The sequence below is a fragment of the Arachis ipaensis genome, chromosome B8, assembly GCF_059453495.1.
Source record: "Arachis ipaensis isolate K30076 ecotype BB chromosome B8, ASM5945349v1, whole genome shotgun sequence".
NCBI classification, from domain to species: Eukaryota; Viridiplantae; Streptophyta; class Magnoliopsida; order Fabales; family Fabaceae; genus Arachis; species Arachis ipaensis.
Window position 1 is genome coordinate 35443200 of NC_142443.1, and position 18376 is coordinate 35461575.

Consider the following 18376-nt stretch of genomic DNA (forward strand, 5'->3'; position numbering starts at 1 on the left):
CCTCCAAGGATGAGCATCCGAAGACTCGTCGGTCCTCGAGAGGAAAAGAGGTGGTTGGCGACAAGTAAGATTCCAAGAAGAAGAAGATTACTGTTAAGTATTCTTACTCTAATTGGTCTCGTTATTTCTTTGGTGATTTCCTCAATGGTGAGTTTGTCCCTGCTCCTGCTGTTTCTTCAGATCTTAGGGAAGCTGCTTTTGTTGCTTATTAGTTAAGTAAATATGTATTTTTGGGACCGGCGAATGAGTGTATGAGCCATGGGGTGTTTCTTTTAGCCTGCTTGATTGCTAGAGGAGAACGTTTACCATTGGCTCCTATGTATCTCGGCAGCTTATATATGCGGCTTGATCAATTTTTCCAGCAACTCAAGATTGCTCATGGTCGCTTTCCAGTTTTGTCTTTCATTGACGAAATATTTCTTCAACTCTTTTTTTTAGCGGTTCTCTCTGTTTGCTTCCACCCGTAAACCCCCTACAATTCTTCCAGATAAGAAGGCAAGTCCTCGTGCTTGGATTTGGGGTTCAGATCATCCTTCGAAATCTTTGGAGGATGTTATTGACTTGGAGAAAAGTTTTTGTTTTCGCCCATACGTAACCTCTTACCAGCCTGATGCATCGGCTATTCATCATATATATTCTGCTTGTCTTGAGCATGACCGCAATAATATTTCCACCGGCAAGGATGGGGTTTATGACTTTTGGCTTTTGTGTACTTTGATGGGATTTTTGTAGAAAAACAAATTTCCAAACACATAAATCTAACCGGCAAGTGTACCGGGTCGCATCAAGTAGTAAAACTCACTTAGAGTGAGGTCGATCCCACAGGGATTGATGGATCAAGCAACTTTAGTGGGTGATTAGTTTAGTCAAGCTAACATTGATGATTTGAGGTGAAAAGTGACCAACAGAATTTTAAATGACAGGAAATTTAAAGTTACAGAAAGTAAATGTGCAGAAACTTAAAGAACAAGAAAAGTAAATTGCAGAAACTTAAATGAAAAGAAATGTAAATTGCATGAAAAGTAAAGGGGCTGGGGTGCTGGAAATTAAAGAGAAGCAGTAAACCAGTAACTTAGAGTAAGTGCAGGAAATGTAAATTTGCAGAAAATGTAAATCAAGCTCACAGTCAACACAAATGTAAAATGTAGAGGAATCTAGTTATAGAAAAGGTAAAAGGAATTTGGTGTTGGAAATTAAAACTTCAACAAGAAAATGTAAATAGCAATCAAACAGAGAAATAGAAGATGCAATAGCTTGCAATAGATCTAAACAGAAAAGGGAAGTTGCTTGAAAAATCCAAAACAGCAAGAAAACTCAACTCAATTGTAAAATAAAATTGAGGATCTTAGGGAATCAAAGAGACTAGAAAACAAGTCTAGATCTCAAGTCCTTCCTTGATCCAACCAAGAACAAGTGCAAAAAAAGTAGAAGAACAAATTGCAGAAGAAGTAAAGATGAAAACAGTAGAGAGATTTTAATTCCAAACCACAATTCCTTGAATTATGCAGGCAAAATAAACAGAAAGAGATCTCAATGTGAGATTGAAATAGAATTTCTTCAATTCTCCACCCAAGATCCAAGACAAGAATGAAAATTAAGAGAAAGCTTTCTAATGGAGCTACCCTCCAATATTCTCTAATGGGGATCCTCCCTAATGAGATGAAATTGATGCCTTTATATAGGCTTTACAAAGTGAAGATGAAAATGAAATTGAAATGAAAAACAAATTAAATGAAAATCCTAATTCTAGCTTGTTCTTGTGCCTTTGAGTGATGATGTGGGCTTTGCTTGCTTTGGATTTGAGGAGAAATAGGTTTGGTTGGCCTTGATTCAATTTGGAGAGGAATTGAATTTAAATGGAATTTTGGTTGAATTTTGGCCCATAAAAAAATTGCTCCCAGGATGATGCTCTGCTCTTGTGGGGAGCGGAGCATTGAAGCTTCTCTTGGGGATCCTTGTTGCGTGCCAATGCTTGGGAGAGGCATCAGGATAATGCTATGCTCATGTGGGGAGCGGAGCATTGGTGCCTTGGGTGCATGTCTTGCGCGCCTTGCTTCCTTGCCCGTGTCATGATGCGCGCACCAAGTCCTGGCCGTGTCAAGCTTGCTTGTGTGCACCAAGGAGTAGCGCTCTGCTCTCCTTGTGAGCTGAGCATTGATGCTTCCAAGGGGAGGTCCCAAGTTCAAACCCTTGTGAAAGCATTTGGAGAAAAGATTTTCCTTGAATTTTTATGACGAGAGCACGACAATGCTCTCCCAGAGAGCGCTGTGCTCTCCAAGTGAGCACTATTAGAAGCGCCTCTTTGCCTTGGAGTGAGGCTCCCTCTTCGAATCTTGGTGGTTGCACTTTGGTCTATTTTTGCTTGTTTTTGGCCCTTAAAGATGCATTTCATTCGTGCCTCTATTTCATGCCAAATATAGATTGCCATAAATCGTTAGAAAGCTCTGAATGTCAGCTTTCCAACGTAACTGGAAGCACATCAATCGAACATCTGTAGCTCAAGTTATAGCCCTTTGAAGGAGGCATAGTCATGCTGTGAGCGCCCAGATTTTAACTTGGCGAAAATTCTTGCTTCCAAGTTGAAATTGCATCAGGATGATGCTCCGCTCTTGGCAAGAGTGGAGCTTTGTGTGCTGATTGCCTATTCTTCTTAAATTTGGTCATGGGCCACGCTTTTAAAAGCGTGGCCTAAGGCTCCAAAGTGTGCTCCAACTTCAAAGTGTTTCCCAAAGCTCTTTTTTTCTCCTTTTTAGCTTATTTTGTACTTCTTTGCTTCTTTTTCTTCTTATTTCCTACAAGATTTATAAAATTAAAAGATCAAGAAAATATATCATTTAAGTATAAAAGCATTCAATATTTAAGCACAAATCATCAATTTCTTGTATGAAAAAGTATAGAAAAACATGACATGGTGACATGTCATCACACTTCTCCTACCCCCTTCCTGGTTTGATTGTTATGGATAGGGATTTTCACTGTGGAGCTTTGATCTGTCCAGTGATCTACCACCCTGATAGGGTAAGTCGCCAACTAGGGTGAGACCATGACCCAAAAAATGTGGAGCATATTTTTTCTCCACCGGAAAATTTAATGAAAAAGGTTCTGTTTCAAGAAGAACTCCCGAAGTACAATCCTTTCTTGGTTGTTCCTCTTGACAGGGATGGGGGAGTTACAATGGAGTATGTGGATTACCTTATGCGTATGAAGGAGCATATTAGGCAATATGAGGGTACCTCCATCCCTGATATTAGATCATTTGTCCCGGTTTTGATTAAGGATCTATATTTCATGACTGGCAACCTTTCCCCTTCAACTATTACAAGTAATATTTGCTCTTTGCTGATTCTTATTTTTTGTTTCTTCATTTCTTTTTCGTCTCTCTCTCCTCCTTGTGTGTTTGACTGCTATATTTTTTGTGCTGGTGTTTTGTAGACTTGAACGCTAAGTATTATAGACATCCACCTTTTTCAAAAAGAAAACCAGATGATTCAGTTGTTACTGCTGAAGTGGTCAAGCGCAGTAAAGTGGAGAGTTCAAATTTTAAGGTTTCGAAGAGGTCTCCTACAAAAACACCTGGGCCTTCCATTGATGCTACGCCTTCACCAATTTCTACTGGCTCAGGAATTTCTCCTTCTTCGACAGCAAAAGCTAAAGATTCTTCTGCTGCTGCTTGCTTTATTAAGTCATCGCAGTCTCCTGGTAAGGCTGTGGTTAGCTTATCTAGCAGTGTTGTGAAGCGTAGATCCCATCGTCTTTTGGGTAAACTGAAAACAATTCCAAATGCACCTTCTGATCTGGTAAATGTAGGCGATGAGAGCTCTCTAGAAAGGGTCAGTGGGGACTCTCCTAATTCATTTGTTGTTGGCGACGTCCCTGACGAGGGTACTACCCAAGAAGTTGTGCGAGATGGCCTACAAGCAAAAGCAAGTTCTAAGAGAAATGTTGACATTGAGCTGGGTGTTACCTGCCAAGGGGATCCTACTAGAGGTGTTGTTACTCCTACCCAAACGGTTCTTCCTGGTGCAGGTACAACTGTTTTACTCCACCTCTCTTTTTTTTTTTTGAGACTTGCATACATGATTTTGTTCATGCTGTTTGTGTGTATGTTTGTATCTTCAGCTTCTCATACTGCTTCTGAGTCCACCTTTCAAGCTTCAAGCACTTCTAAAATCACAAAGGAACTTTTAACTAGTGCTTCTTCGGGTGTGTTCCATTGTATTTCTTTTCATTTGTCAAGCGTGCCAACATTTTATAAGTTCCTGATGAAAAAAGGTTGTTTTGCTTTTCAGTTTCTGTCCGCGATGAGTTTGAGCATTTTAATGGCGATGCGAAGAACTTGTTATCGGAGATTGCATCCTGGGCTCCTTCCTTCTTACTTCCAAATGACCTAAACTGCCTTTCAAGAAGCTTGGGTACCAAGCTTTTCTGGACGCATGGGATTTCTTCACTTCACACTCCCTTGCAGACTTGTGGGGTGCTCATGGGGATATGGTAGAAAATCATCTAAATAACCTTAAGTTATTTAAATTTAATGGTCGTTGGCTTGAAAATCTTTCTGCAAAATTGGAGCCTCCACCTGGGATCTCTGATCTTGCTAGAGAAGAATTGTTGTCTAAAGAGCATCACGTTCTCTCTTCTGATGTTTCTGCTCTTCAATAAAAGGTTAACAAGCTTACATCTGAATTGAACACCATGAAGGCTAGGTTAGCCAGCGTCAGCATGGAGCGAGAGCAATTGGCCAAGTATAAGGAGACTGCTTCTTCTGTGATTTCTTACAGTGATATTTTGTAGCTGTGATAGTTTCTAGCACTTTATTTTGTAAATATATAATACTTTGACAAAATATATTTTTGTCCTACTGCTTCTATGACTTTCATTGTACACCTCTTTTTGGGTGTTATGTTTGCCCTCTTTTTTTTTTTTTTAATATAATATGCATACTCCTCCAGGGGTTATATATATATATAATAACAATATTATGTATATATACTACACTACTTTTAAAAATAAATACGTATACATACAAATAAATTATGAATATATTTATTTACTAATCTTATTTATTTATTTATTTATTTTATTAATATTTAAAATATTTGCACAATAACATTCTTTTATTCATTTTTTACGACTACATAATTATATTCATATTATACAGAAATATTTATATTTAAATATTATAATATTTACAAATACATATCTTACTATAACAAAAAATGAATAAAAGAGGGGATATTTGATTCTTTAGAGTTATGATATGTTAACAAAAAAAATTTAATTATTCTTGTTCTGTTGAGTACAAAAAAGTTTAATGCAGTTTGAGGGAATATTTTGTACCTTCAAAGACTGCATGGAGGCTTATGATTGTGTACTAAAAATATAAACTTTTTTTGTACATAATTATTTTTATAATGACCTACAAACATGGTCAAAAAAGAGTTAAGTTCCTCCTAAAGGTATTTGGCTAAAAGGATGGAACCCAAAAGAACACATTGAGGAGTTGAATTTCTCTTCAGTGGGAACTATATTGGTGGAAGTGGATTGGTTGGATTTAGAGTGTAAAGGTGTCATCTAGTTGAAAGAAAACCAAACTAGATGTTCCTTCACTAATGTCACATGTCAGGAGCTTTAGTTTAACGTGTTGTGGGAATCAACTTCCTACCTTTTCAGTTGACAAGACTTGAGGTGACAGGGGTACCTAAAGATATTTTGGAAAGAGCAGTGAACCAAATGTCAGAATAAAACTATTGGCCAAGGGGTGTCCTCTTCATCATGGTTTTACACTATAAAAAGGACCTCAAGCCACCTCTGTAAAGCACTTCAACTTTCACCCTCACCTTCAACCAGACTTCAACTTTCACCCTCACCTTCAACCAGACTTCACTTTTCACCTTCACCTTCATCCTTCACTCTCACTTTTCACTTTCACCTTGATCATTTTCTTCTTCACAGACATTGAAACCCTTTTCATCCTTTACTTTCACCTTCACCTTCATCCTCTTCTGAGAGCTTCTCTTCTCTGTAAACCATTCTTGTCCAGTTTAAACAAAGCTCATTCATCCTCTTGTGATATTAGTGGAGGTCTCAACACTTGTTCTCCACCTCTCTTCCTCACTATCAGTTCTTGTATTGCTTATTTGCCATTAATAGAAGTGTCTTCCTCACAAGTTTACTTACCCCTAATCTCTCATCTTAACTATTATTTTTCACTTAACACTACAAGAAAATTGAACATTCATAACAAAAATTTTGTAACAAATTTAAAATTGTTACAAAAAATTATTCTTTTGTAACAAAAATTAGTAACTGTTACATAATAATAATGTTTTGTAACAACAATACAATTTGTTACAAAATGTTTTGATATTTTGTAACGACTTGATTTTTTTTGTTACAAATTATATTGGCTTTTGTAACAAACAATTGTTTTGTTGCAAAATTTTAAAATATTTTGTAACAAAAGATGAAGTTGTTGCAAAAGTTTAAAATCTTTTGTAACAAAATGTCCATTTGTTTCAAAAGCTCCAATTATTTTGTAACAAAAAATTAATTTGTCATAAAATTTAATATTGTTTGTAACAAGTTATTTGTTTGTCACAAAATACAAAAATTTTTGTAAGTAAAAAAATTATTTTAAAATGTTAAAATCTCTAAGATAATTAAAAGAATTAAATGATTAAATGATTAAAATCTCTAAGATAATTAAAAGAATTATTTTTTATAAAAGAATTAAAGATTAAATGATTTATTTTTAAAAATGGTATATATTATTTTATATTTTTTATAAAATTAATATATAATTTTACTAATAATTAAATCTTAAATGTTGATTAAAAATTAATTTTTTAAATTAAAAAATTAATTATTAAACATAAATAAAAATAGTTAAAATTTAAAAATAAAAACAAATATAAAAAATAAAAATTCTAACTCTAACCCTCACCTTTATTTTTTATTTTGTTATTTACTATCCTCGTCCATTTAAATAAAATTTTGAAAAACTCTCTTAAGTATAAAATATAGAGCTCTGATTTTTTTTTCTCTCTCTACTAGTCCTAACCCCACCTTAACCTAGCACTCATCATTAAGCGGGTAAAATCTACGATTGTTAGAAAATAAATAATAAATTATTTGTATTGTGATTTATTATAGTTATTCATGGTTTTATTTTCAAAAAATTATTTATGTAAGATCCAAAACTTTTGAAAAATCCTATTTTGAGTTGATTCCAAATTTATTTATTTATTAGCGATTTTATTTTAAAAAATTATTTCATTGAGAAAAATTAAATAAGGTTTTGGTAATTAAAATAAAAATTTTACTGAATTTTATAATTATTGAATAATTTTCTATATTTAAATTATAAGACTTAGTAAGTTGTAAAAAAAATTATACTATTTAATTTAAATAATTGAGATTTTTGAATTTAATACTTTAATTTTTATAATTAATTATATCATCTTATATTTTAAATTAGGATACATATTAAGAATTAATTAACAAATTGATAATTTAATTAATATTTTAAAGTAATTTAAAGAGATTAAATTATATTTTTAATGAATACTCTATTCCCTAATTTAATTAAAATTACAAACCCTTAGGAAAACCTAACCCTAGAACCCCCACCCCTCTTCAGCGTGCACATACACCCAGTCACACAGGGGTCACCTGTTCCACACACCTACACACAGAAATATGAAAGAAAGAAAGAAACGGAAGAGGGATGAGGGAAGAGGGAAGAGGGAAGAGAGAGTCGTGCCAGGAGAAGAGAAGGGAGGAAGGGGGGCTGTCCACAGCGCCACTGCGCCGTCGCCACCTTGGAGTCTACCGTTCGTCGCTGTCCAGTCACCGTTCTGCCTTCTATCAAGCCGGTTCTGTAGCCTAAGAAGAATCACAAAGAGGAGAGAGAGCGCGTGTGAAGGGCAACGCCACCACGAAGCCGTCGCCGCTGTCGCGTCTCACCAAGCCGTCATCATTGTGCTTCCTGGTGCCGTCAGTGGAGCTGTGTCTTGCCGAATCTGCTGCTGGAAGTCTGGAGGAGATGTGTTCTTTCAGATGGCAAATAACTGCAAACAGCGACGGAGCTTCTCTGACCCTCAAAGCCTGAAGGACGACGGCGACAATGACTGCTTCTTCCGCTGATCTTCTTCTCTTCTCTAGCCCCTGCTCAAGTTCAGTTCAGGTAAATTACATGTTTTGAATTTTTAATTAGGGATTTGGTTATTAAAATTTCTGATTAGGGATTTGATTATTGGAATTTATGATTAGGGATTTAGGGTTCTGATTATTGGAAATTTAGAATTTCTGATTAAGATTGCTTCTCTTCTGAAATTTGGGATTTGGTTATTAGAAGTTCTAATTAGGTAAATTTGAAATTTGCTTCTCTTCTCTTCCTGTTAGTGAATTGTTCTGATTTTGTTCTTCTTGAGTTCCTATTAGTGTTTTGATTAAGGCTTTATAATATTGATTGATTTTATTCTTCCTGAGTTCCTGTTAGTGTCAACCGTCCAAACCCCCTTTCATGTATATAAAAAAATGTTAAGTCATGTCTTATCCCAGACTTAGATGATGGTTAATTTGATGGATGGAATGATATATTGATTTATTATATATATGGAATTAAAATTGATGAGATGCTGTGTAAATACTAATATTTAAAGCCATCTGCATCCAAGTTATGTAGCTGAATTGATAGCAAGAAGAAGATACATGTAAAACAAAATGTGATTATTCCTGTAAAGAGATTTTCAAAGAAAAAATACTATGAATTGTTAAATTGTACTGATTATAAATTTTGATTATTGAAATTTATGAATTTTGATTAGAATTTCTTATTAAGGATGCGTGTATAGTTTCTGTGATGAGGATGCGTGTATAGAATTTTGATTATTGCAACTTTAGAAAACTTTTTTTTGTTTAAACTGATAGAATAATGCTGTGTTTGATTTATTAAATGATGATGATGCTGAAAATTCTGTTTGTTAGAGTGCAGAATTTGTTGAAAGGCTAAAAGCCAAGTTTCATGATTGAATTAATTGATGATACATGCTAATGATTATTTGAGATGATGTTGGACTATTTGTTATATATGATACAGTAAATTGATGATAATATATGTTAATTGTTTGAGTGATTTGTGGCTGGATTGTGTTTAGTAATGCAGAACTTGTTGATTTCATATGAGTATGCTTAAATGTGAAAACTGACTAAAAATGGCGATTTATTAATCCTGAGCACTTGAGGCTAATTTAATCTTTTTAACAAGTCACAATAGATAAAAAAAGTTAGAATACAAGGTTAGAGTGAATGAAAAGCTAGGAATCAATTTTTGACCTCTCAAAACCCAAGGTTATATGTTGCAGAATTATGCAGTTTCGGACAGCACTTTGTGAACAAAACTGGGAGCAATCTAGCCACTCAAAATGGGTGAAATTATTTTTCTATAAAAATTTGATATGTCTAGATTGTTTCTCTAAAATTTCAGAATTTTTCTATGTGTGGTTTGGGAGATATGATTTTTAGAAAATGGTCATTTTTTGTAGAAATATATCTGTCCGAATTCTGGAACAGCAACTTCAAAACCATATATCTCAATACTCTGAAACTCTTTGGAGGTGAAACCAAAGAGGGGTGAAATATTAGGATGTCTAGTATTTTATGTCCAAATTTCAGGACAATTCGAGTTTTGTAGAGAAAGTTTTGCTTTCTAGAAGCAGGGCTGTTCATTGCTGTGACAACATCCTTTCCTTAAAACAAAATCATATTTCAAGAGACAACTTTTTCTAGAGAAGTAAAAATTCTCTGGGACTTGAACTGGGTGAAAGATGGGTAATTCTAGTTCAACCACATCAAAATTTAGGAGAATCCAACAAAAGATGGATTTTATATGATTTTTTTAAATTGGTTACTGCTTGCTGTTTTTCTGAACTGTACTAAATCAATAGCCGATTTTTAAAAAAAAAATCATATAAAAGTAAATTAGGTGGCAAAAGAGATCTCTGGATTAGTATGGCTTAGCTGTCAAGAAAGTTCAAGATAGTGTGGCTTAGCTGTCAAGTTGTTATTCGGTTTTATTTTTCCATTCTTGCTATACTTTTCTATTTCCAAACTATTTCCAAAAGTCAAGTATATTTGTTATGATGACTTCGGTGGAAATTGTGCTTTATAGTGATTTTTAGATAATTGATACTTATGTAAATTTAATGAATTGAATTATGATTAATTAGGCCGAGTTTATATATTGAATTGTTAATTTTTGATAATTTGCATTCTTGATTGACTAGTTTTAAACTTTGAGAATAGATTCTTAAAGAATTAGTTAATTTTAACTTGTAAGTTCTAATTTTATTTTTACTTTGATGAAAATAGTGTTATATGTGATTTTTTAATTTTGGTTTTCATTGCTCATATTTGCAGGGGTACAAAATTGATGCCAATATGCTAGACTTTATATTGACTGAAATATGCTAGAAGAATCAAGAATTAGAAATCCGATATGATATAATTTTATGTTAGGAAAAAGTTGTATTTAGTTGAATTTATAGAACTTATTTTATTGTAAAAGAATCTTAATGATATGTAAGATATTCTAATTATCTATATGATTATATATTATATAAATGTTAAGTTAGCATGTTTAGAAAATTAATTGATATATTAATTATTTAATTAAATATTTTAAAATGAATTTTCTATTTTTGTAACTAAGAATAAAAAATATTACAAAAATAAGTAGTATTTTGTAACAAAATATTATGACACAAAAGTTTAAATTGTTACAAAAAATATTTTGAAGATCAAAATTTATTATCACTTTTGTAATGACTTTTAGTTTTTTGTATCAGAAAAATTTGTTACAAAATATTACTTTGAATTGTAACAATTCTATTTTTTGTTACAAAAACTTTTTGTAACGGGACATACTGCAACGGCCCCTTTTTTTGTTACAAATATTGCTTTTTCTTGTAGTGTAATCTATTTTTCACGAAACCACCCGAATCAAGTCTTATACTTCTTTAAACACAAAACAATAATTTTAGAATATGTATTCTCACCGGGTTGGTTGGGTGACCCGAAATATGGCCTAGACCCGGTTAAGATATTCTTCCGAGCGTTGTTTTTTGTTTTTGGGTCAAACTCGGGTCACTTCGGCTTCGGCCACGTGCCGGGTCTTCGGGTCCGGGTCTTTAGGCCGGACTGAGTCGTGTACACCCCTATAATCGAACAAGAAATGAAATAAAATAATATAATATTGATGATATTTGTATTGGTGATGATGACAGTAGAAGAGATACACAATGATAATAAAATATGATTACACAACAGAAATAGTAGAAGTAGAATTTATAATGATAAGAATGAAGAAAGTGGTGATAGTAGTGCTCATAGTTGCTTATATTAACTGAATCGGTCGAGTTATTGATTTATTGGTTCATTTTGGTTTAACCAACTAATCACTAGTCAAACTGGTCTACATAAATAAAAAATATAAAATAGTCAAAATCATAAAATTAAAATTTAAAATACATATCTTAATTAATATTTTAAAAATAATTAAGTTTTAACAAATTATAATCTAGTTATTATTAAATAAGTATATAAAATTCTAGCATTTTTTATGATAAAAATTTTTTAATTTTATTTTTATATTAAAGTATTTTTATATTTATTATATTGTTATATACTATATATATTTATTGAAAAATAATATTAATAAATATCATATAATTATAAAAAATAATTATATTATAATTAATAAAAATATTTGATATTTTTTATTTATACATATTTAATAATATTTACATTAATAATTATAAATAATAAAAAATATAATTAATTTAAATATAGTGAATATAAATTTATAATAATATCTAAAAAAAAATTGTTGTGCGATTTTGCTATATAATTAATAATTAACATATGAAATAATAAAAAAGATTGTAGCTTAGCAGCAAAGAGAGCATGTAGTTTAAAGAAGACTTGAATTCAAACCACATCTTTATCAATTTTAGAATTTTTTTTAAATGGTTCGATTGGACCGATTTTTCACCGCTTTTTACTGGTTTAACTGGTTTTCACTAATTCTTGACCTTAAATGATCTTTGAATTGGTTGGAGATTCGGTTTATTAATTTTTGGTCGAACCAATCAATTCGATTAAGTTTCTACAACTATAGTTATGTTGTTGAAAAGAACTTTAATTTTTATTATTATTTAATAAAATTCTCATAAATTACAAATAAAATTTTTACGAAATTAATTTTTTGTTATTATTTAATGAATTTTTATCATATTATTCTAAAATAATAAAATAAAAAATTAAAATATCTCATTTTTTAAATAAAAAATACCTTATCCCTATTTTAAATGGATAATGGGTCTTTATTTATTTATTTATTTATTTTTTAAGAGATCATTTTGCATCTTAAATCTTAAGCCACCACTCACATAAATATCACAAAAATAACTTTTTCTAAAGACGCCTACGTGGCAAAACTTAAACCATACATTCTAAAACCACACTTTTCACTACAAAACACTTAAAATCGTAGCTTTTTATAAGAAAAAGCGTTACCTAATGGAAAAAAGTAAATTAGAAGATTTAAGAGAAGAAATTATTAAACTATCAAAATTAATAGATCAAAAACTAATGATTTTAACTAATGTTAATTGTAATGACACCGAATTCCTAAAATCAATACAAAATGATTTTTCTCAAAATCTTTATTTTACTATAAGTTTTATTGAAGGACTTCAAAAACCTGAAAAAACTTATATTTCACACGGAATTTCTAAAAAATGCTACCATGGAAATGATTCCCACACATCTTTATCATACTTTTAACCCACAATTAAATTCTATAGTAGATATGCTTGAAGAAATTTTAGTATCCATAAAATTTCAAAGAAATAAGGAAAAAGAGGAACCTAATATAAACGAAATCAAACAGATATTAAATAAATACTTTCAGAAAGAGAATCCCAAAGAAGAAAATTTTCAAAATATAATCAACATAGCAGAATTAAAAGTAAAACCACCATTGAAATTATGAATATTGAAGAAAAATTAGAAGAAGTTACAATGCTTTTTAAACAATTAAAAATGGCTCAGGAAAATAATATTATGGAACAGAGATTTCAAATAGAAGAAGAATTAGTAAATTCTGAAAATATAGAAAATGAAGAACACATCCTAGATTATTCAAGTGACAAAGAACTAGCAATTCCAATACAAGTAAAAAACAAAGCTGGAACATCTAAGGATAGTTAATCTCAATTTAAATGGGAAACAGGTTTTGATAATTATGCTTTTAAAAAAGGGTTTATAAATAAAGATTTAAAATATACAAAAATACCATCAAAATACGTTCCTAAAACCCAGAAAATGGAAGGAGAAAGAATGCTCGATTTAGACTGTAAAAAGAATGAAAAAGAAATTTTCGAAAATTGGTTGAATTCCTTCTTATTAGAAACCTTTACTAATCCAAAACTTAGTGAATTATCTGGAAGAGATATTTGGAATTACATAGGGTTTCATACTAAAGGAACTATAAGAGATTATATGACATCAATAGAAAACCAAATAATAGAAGAATTAGCAACAAAAACAACAGCTTATGATAAGATATTACATATAATGATGATTCTATATAAAGAATTTTTTGGAAAAAATATTATAGATCATAGACAAGAAGTCTATAATAAAGAATATCAAGAAGCAAAAAACCATTTAGCTAATATTCAGATATATAATTTATGTAATGCGGAGTCTTATATATGTGAATATAGAATACATTATTACAAATTAAAAGAAGAAGATAAAAATCATTATCTTAGTATGTATATAACAAAACTTCCATATCCTGCTAATGAATTTATAATAGGAAGATTTATAAGAGAAATAAATAGAGGGACAATTGAAAATAATTTTGGTGGAGCAACCTCTGCAATAAGAGAGGAAATAAAAGAACGTTGTATGCAAGAAGCGACTCAAAAAAGAATTGCAAATATAATTAGAATTTGCTGTCAGGATAATGAAGAGATACCCCAAAAATATGGTCTTAATAAAAATTTTTAAAGAAAAAGAAAATATCAATCTAGAAAATGAAAATACTATCCAAATTGGAGAAAAAAGAGGTATTTTAGAAAAAGAAATAACAATAAAAACAAAAGACAAAAAAGTGACTATTGCCCAAATAAAAAAGAAAATTATAAGTGTTGGTATTGTCAAGAAGAAGGACACTATGCAAATGAATGTCCAAAAAAGAAGGATAAAAATGATCTTACCAAACAAATAGAAATTGCTAAGTCTTGTTTCATGGAACCATTAGAAGAATCTGATGATAACCTAGACTATATTTTTGAATATGTCTTAGAAACAGACTCAGAGACTGAGTAATAATGCCACATTTATTACTATAAAAATAACAGAAAAATTTATAATGCTTTCATAGATACTGGAGCAACACAATATTTTGCTAGTACAAATATAAAACTTGATTGGAAAAAATTAAAGAAACCATTAAGAGTTAGAATAGCTGACAAATCAATACATAAAATTGACCAAAAAGTAGAGATGACTGAAATTTTTATTCAAAATTATAGGTTCATTGTTCCATCTATATATATGTTAGATTCTGGAATGGATTTTATCATAGGAAATAACTTTTTAAAGCTATATCATCCATTCATTCAAGAATTAACATATATAGTTTTAAAAGCTCCACACAATTCTTCAATAAATCAAAAATCAAAACGTATAAAAATACCAACTACTACTATAGATAAGATCTTAAAATTTAAAATATTTTCTATATTAGAGACATGTTATTTAAATTTATACTTTCAGATAAATATTCCAAAAAATAATCTTGAAATAAAGATAGAAGAACTCTTGGATGAAATTTGTGCTGAAAATCCTTTAGATATTAAAAATACAAATAACGAATTAGTAAGCATTAAACTAAAAGATCCTACAAAAGAGATAAATGTTCCAAATAAAATTCCTTATTCCGCAAGAGATAGAGAAGAGTTCTCATTAGAATGTAGAGATCTTTTGGAAAAAGGAATTATAAGATTAAGTAAAAGTCCTCATGCGGCTCCAGCCTTTTATGTCGAAAACAATAATGAAATTAAAAGGGAAAAACGAAGAATAGTTATTAACTATAAGAAGATGAATGAAGCAACTATTGGTGATGCTCATAAACTTCCAAGAAAAGATTCTATTTAGAAAAAATCAAAGGAGCAACTTGGTTTTCATCTCTTGATGCAAAATCAGGATATTGGCAACTTCGTTTAGACGAAGAAACAAAGAAATTAACTGCTTTTACTTGCCCAACAAAAGAATCAACAAGTGTGTTGCTCTATGAATGGAATGTATTGCCATTCGGATTAAAACAAGCCCCAGGTATTTATCAAAGATTTATAGAAGAAAATCTAAAAGAATTAAATGAAATTGTTTTAGTGTACATTGATGATATACTAATTTTTACAAAACAGGATAAAGAAGATCATCTTCAAAAATTATTAATAGTTTTAGAAAGATGTAAAGAAAAATGATTAGTTCTTAACAAAAAGAAAGCAAGAATAGCAAAACAAGAAATAGAGTTTCTTGGATTAATTCTATCCACTCAAGGAAAGCTAAAACTTCAACCAAATGTTTTAGAAAAGGTAAATTTATTTCCTAATAAAATAGAAGATAGAAAACAATTACAAAGATTTTTAGGGTGTATAAATTATATTTCTGATCAAGGATTTCTAAAGAATATAACAGAATACACTAAAAGCTTATTTCCAAAAATAAGTACTAAAAAAGAATGGAAATGGGATGAAAAAGATAGTATGCAAATTTAAAGAATTAAAGAATTATGTGAAAAACTTCCAGAACTTTATATTCCAGAAGAAAATGACTATTTAATAGTGGAAACAGATGCTTCAGACATAACCTGGTCAGGATGTCTAAAAGCTAAGAAAGCTATAAAAAGTTTGGAACAAGAAAAAGAATCACTAGATTCTAAATATTCCCCAAAGAAATTACTTTGCAGGTATATTTCAGGGACTTTTACTCCAACAGAACAGAGATATACCACTCATGAAAAGGAAACTCTAGCAGCAATTAAATCTCTTAAGAAATGGAAAATTGACTTACTACCCAGAGAATTCACATTAAGGACAGATTCAAGTTACCTAACAGGTTTCATACGATATAATTTAAAAGTTGATTATAATCATGGACGATTGGTAAGATGGCAATTATTTTTGTTACAATATCCAATAAAAATTGAATATATTAAGGGTGACAAAAATGTTATTGCAGATACATTAACAAGAGAATGGAGTTCGTCTACAACGCATTAGATCAAGAAATTCAAAAATATGAGCAAGAACTCAAAAAATGCAAGCATTGTCAGCAAATAAGGACACAGATCCAATCCCTCAAGAAGGCCATTGAAGCAATGAAATCAACACAACAAGCAAAACTATCAGAGTTCAGCCAGCTAAGCATGGTGGACAAATCAGGTGAAGAAAAAATTTCAGAAAATAAAACAATTGCTGAAATTATTAAAAAATCCACCCAAGATAAAAAATATTATGTAATTTATAATGGCCCTATGAAAGGAGTATATGATGCTTGGGAAAAAGCGGCACCATTCACACATCAATCAAGGATAATTCATAAAGGAGGGTTTTTAACACTGGAAGAGGCAAAGGAATCCTTTAGGAAATATGAAGCTCTCCATCCAGAGCAAACCCTAAAAAGAGCAGATAAAGCTCAAATTCAAACCCAGAGAACAGGGATAATTAGAAACATTCCTACAAGGGCTGAAATCAAGGAAAAGAAAAGGGTATGTAGATCAAATCTCAGAGAAACCCTTAACATAGTCCTGAATTTGACTGAAGAAAAAAGGGCAATTTTGGGATATTATCCTATTGCCAAAGAACAGCTAACAAAGCTGGTTATATTTCCAGATGCTTTTCCATCTGACACCTATCAGTTTTTTCAGTATGGATTAATTGATACAATTTTAATTTTTAATGATCTAAAAATTATTAGTGAGTTTCCTGCAGGATTCGTTGATGCAGTAAAGAGATTTAAAAATATGATTGACAATGTAAATCCAAGGGATATATCCCTAAAATTTACAAACAGTCAACCTATTTTTAATGAAGAAGAAGAATGCTTGGTTCCAGCACACCAAGTAATATTCATGTCCATCTTCCCAGAAAATTTTTAACCAATTGATCAGATTCAAGATTTAACAATTTACAGTCATGAAGGAAGGCTAGCCAGCACATTAGCAAGGGTCTTTGAAAGAACTCAAAAAATAACGAAGGAATCTCACACAAGGATTAATTATAAAAGTAGAAATACTCTGCTTGTGTCCAGTAAAAGAAATGAAATTGAAGAAAGAGAGATGAGACTCTTGGTGGAATTTGAATCAGCATTCTACAACTTATCTGGACCTTTAGAAAAGCTCCCTGAAGGGATAAAGAGGAATCTCTGCTATTTGATAAAAGACAGAGAAGACCACAAGTGCTAGCTATGTGCCTCAGAGATATCTGAAGAAAGCAATAATAAAACAGAATCAACCCACATGATAAAGGAAGAAGACAATGCATCTGAAGGTCACATGATAAAAGAGGAGGACAGTGCATCTGAAGCATCTCTCAACATTATTGCATAGTGACGTAAGCACTTAGGTCATAAGGCACCAACAATGTAGCTGGTGCAAGATAACAAACAATGACGTAAGCAATGACGTCATAAGAAGGGTAAGGATGGGAATTGTCCATCAAACCCAACTATTATAAATAGGTTGCTTAGGCAATTGTAGAAGGGGCAGACAATAGAAAGCAGAAGGCTAAGAGTACTCATATGCTAGGAGAGTAAGGAGGAAGCTGCTGAGGCGATTCTATAGTCTGAGGAAGAATTCCCTTAGGGAAAAATAATTCTAAACTCCCCTCTGGAGTTAGTATCTACAATCTCTCTCTGGAGATAAAAACACCTTATGTAAAATATACTAAATAAAGGAAGTTTTTCTCCAGAAAGGTACATCTTCATCCTAGTCTTTAAATTATGAATTATTTAGAAAGTTTAGAATTAACAGAAGAATCTGATTATTTTAGATTAACTGCTTTATTAGACAATGAAAAACAGACTGTGCTAAAAACAGAATTAAATCTCAAATCAAATGAAAACTTTAATAAACAAAATCTTTTAAAAGAAGTTTTTAATAGAAAAAATATAATATACTATGGAAAAATTCAACTTGAAGCCCCTATAAAGATAAAATCCGCCAATGGAGAACTTGAAATAGCTTTGATAAATGATGAAGAATTGAGCAAACAGATTGAGAAAATTAAGGATCAACAAA